This window comes from Octopus bimaculoides, chromosome 20, assembly GCF_046866305.1.
Source record: "Octopus bimaculoides isolate indiv1 chromosome 20, ASM4686630v1, whole genome shotgun sequence".
NCBI lineage: Eukaryota > Metazoa > Mollusca > Cephalopoda > Octopoda > Octopodidae > Octopus > Octopus bimaculoides.
Genome location: NC_142947.1, coordinates 30402225 through 30406005, shown reverse-complemented (window position 1 = coordinate 30406005; position 3781 = coordinate 30402225). Strand labels below are relative to the sequence as shown.

The 3781-nt window shown below is 37.7% G+C and overlaps 1 non-coding gene across 1 annotated transcript; it reads right to left on the bottom strand.

Moving 5' to 3' along the window:
* Nucleotides 1-2103: 2103 nt before the first annotated feature.
* Nucleotides 2104-2176, bottom strand: Trnav-cac (transfer RNA valine (anticodon CAC)). The gene has a single exon. It is a non-coding gene; the product is annotated as a tRNA-Val (tRNA).
* Nucleotides 2177-3781: the final 1605 nt, after the last annotated feature.

Here is a 3781-nt window from a genome sequence, read left to right as displayed (position 1 = left end):
GATCAAGCGATCCGAAGCTTCGTGCATGCATTGAACTCATTCAACAGCTTTGATTCTGGATGATACAGAGGCATGTCCATAGGTTTACCTCCGATCTTACCAAGCTATTTCCCCAAGTCATAAAGCGTTGACAATATATTCTGCAAACGTCAATTAGTTGTATGATGTGGACATATACAAAGGAAATATCACGTGTGGTGGCTGGACGCTCAGCTATGAGATCGGTCAACGGAATACTATGCTCGTGAAATTAACGGGAAAGTGGCTGAGCATTCCACAGACGCGCGTACCTTTAACGTAGTTGTCAAGGAAATTCAGCGTGACACAGAATGTGATGAAGCTGATCCATTGAACTATAAGTTCTATCACGTGTAAACTGTTGAAATAATACAGGAAACATCAGATTGTACGATATGGAAGTATGGTGTGTACAGTAAACAGTGACATGGTATCAAAAAATTCTAGAAGTTGTGGTATGTGACGAAAATATGGTAGGCAGAATGTGGAGAAAATATTAGGACGGTAGTGTGGAAAAATGTGGTTGAATCATTTTGTATGGCGAGATAAAGGAGAAAACAGAAAATATGTGGAAAAACTCGAGAGGAGATGAGATTCAGGGCGGGGAAATATTCATTGTGTATTGTTGAAAAAATGTAAATGTTTAACCCGGTCAGATCATCCTGTCTTTAAATCCATAACCATCCGGGGGTTTTATAGGTGTCTAGGATTGCACTGTCTAACGTCATTTTCCTTGTTTAAGATTGCGTTGTAGCACGATGGATATTTACATATGCATTAATATGCAGGCATGCACCAACACACGTGTTTGTGTGTGTGTGTGCGCGCGTGTTGCTGTTGTTATCATTATTTCCGTTTTTGAGCCCCAGCAAACCTATGGTTAAAGCACTCTAAACTTTATCATCCCATCCATTTATCCTATAAGATTACATTTTCAGCCATTTTAAAAATCATAAATGGAAGCGGAAAATTATCGTAAGCAATCGGCATTAACTTTTTTTTGAAATATTGAAATTATGAACAAACTTATTTTCAGAAGCGTTATCTCCGTGCTTTTAAACTTGGGTCCCCAAAAGCAATTTATGAAATGCTAAAAAGAAAACAAAAAAAAAAAAGAAAAAGAAACGGGGGCTTGTTGGGTTAAAATTAATAATTTAAAAAGTTTTATTTATTTATTTTTGTAAAATATTCTCCGTAGTTGAAATTTTTGGTAGAGGGGGGAGGGGCAAAGAAACGAAGAGTATGGGGGTTTCCGCCTGAGTAACGTTAAAATTTCCATTTTCAGTTTGTGTTCTCAAGCCCATTTTATATATCCATTTCATCTTTTAAGACAGTCGGGGTGTGATTTTGAGGGCATTTTGCTGCTATTTCTAGCACACTGAATGACCAAGTAGAGGTTTACATCATAATTGTGTTCAAAGATATTAGGTTGGTGGCCGTGAGAGCAACAGTGATGTTAGAAAGATATGTGGCTCAACACTGCGTTCGAATCTCTCTTATTTCTGTTACATCAAAAGCTTGCATGACGAAAAATAATCATACTGAATTCAATAAGTTGATGACTGCCCTCTTATCAATAAAAAGGGACGTAAAGGGTTTAATGCATTTCTCAAAAGCGTTAGTGACTTACGAAAGTTGACCGAATCGTTTCACCGATAAAAGAAACCGGTGTAATAACCTTAAACTACTCCATTTTAAGTTACTCCCCGGTAATCTGAAATTTCTTTCTTTCTTCTTCTTCTTCTTCTTGTAGTAAGAGGAGGAGGAGGATAAAATATTCTAAAATCATATTGGGTGGGGTGAAATTTCTTTCCAGGTACCACCCAAAAGTAATTTGAAATCGTTACGAAGTTACCAGGAGAAACAAACTGGTGAAATTCGAACTAAAGAACCTTTACGTTCTTCTTAGACATGTTAACAGCCCAAACTAACTGAAATCATTACCGATCGTCTTAATAAAAGACTTTGAATTATGGGGTTTGGAGTTCCTGTGTAGAACAAAATAAATGGTTTACAGTCAGAATGCCATTGATTACATCTAGGAGCAGGACACTTAGAAATGTACTAAAATAAAAAATAACCCACTGGTTCCGCTGGGGATCGAACCCAGGGCCTCTCGCGTGTGAAGCGAGCGTGATAACCACTACACTACGGAACCTGATTGGATACCGAGGCCAAATTTATAGTATATATACTATATCTTGTCACTGTTGTGCCTATTGGCAAAAATTATAATTATTTTTATTGTAGAATTGCATTTTACTTCTTTGAATATTCTTGCCCCAGCCACGTATTTAAATATATCTATGTGTGTATGTACAAAAATCTATGTATAGCTGTGTTCTTTTTGTTTTTCCGTCCGGGCGCACGCAGCGCGTGATGTCAGGCAGCCACGTGATCGAGCAACATCCGTCAGGGGTTGGCTGGTGCAGCGTGACGTCGTTCCCCGCACTAGCTTACACACACAAACATACTAACGCCAACATACACATACATACATTCACTCCTAACTATCTCTCGTATACACACACACACACACACACACACGTGTAAATTTATGTACAGAACATATACATTCACACACATATACATATATAGGGTTATATATATATATATATATACACGTACATACATATATACACACATGCAAATTTGCACGCACGCACATGCATGTGCAAACTGATGTCGAAGTACACGCATACAGCCAGTTTAGAAGCAGCAGCAGTAACTGCACTCTGATTGGCCAATTCAGCCCCCGTTCCTTCTTGACCGTTATCATCTGCAAGTCACGTGTCATTCTTCACAACATTATTTTGTTGATGTTTTGTATTACATTCCTTTTTGTATTTTCATTCATTCCATATAAAACAACGGCGCATTCGATGCTCTCCTCTCTCTCTCTCTGTCGGTCTCTTTCTCTTTCCTCTCTATTGCTTTCATCTTTCATCACCATCAAATAAAAGAGAACGACAGAGAAATAAATGTATGGTTTTATATCGAGAAAATATTTCACATACGCACGCACACACGCACACACACACACACACACACACACACACACACACACACACACACAAATAATGTATAAATATATGCATATATACATACATATATGTACATACCTTCATATATATGGGTACAGGACATTAAAAAACGCGGACAGAATGAGAAACGAGAATATAAAAAACAAAAACATAGAAAACGAACTTTTTTTTCGAACAACGAAAAAACCAGAGAAATGAGACATGCAACAAAAAGAACATTCCCTTCATTAGTTGTCCCCTGTTTTACTCCGCGTTTACACACACACACACACACACACACAATTTATTGTATGATTTCTTTTGAATTAAGGTATTTTAACATCCAGGACACCAGAAAAGGGTTGAGTTTAGCACATACGTGTATATATATACCACATACAAATATATCCACGCACACACACACACACGCACACACACACACACACACACACGCACACGCACACATGTACATGCACACATATATAGTCACATGCATATAAATATACACATACATACATACAAATATATACCCATGCACACACGCATGTAAGTTCACGTTCCAATGCAAGTTCCAGATCCAACATAGGGAAGGTTCCAGGAATGGTGCTTGCATAAAATAAGAACACACGCGTTAAAGGTTCACTACAGCTGTTTTAGACGCATATTTTTTTTATGGATATTCCAATCACATCATGAAAAAAAAAAGTTTTTGTTTTCTCCAATGATGCCTAACAGAGAGG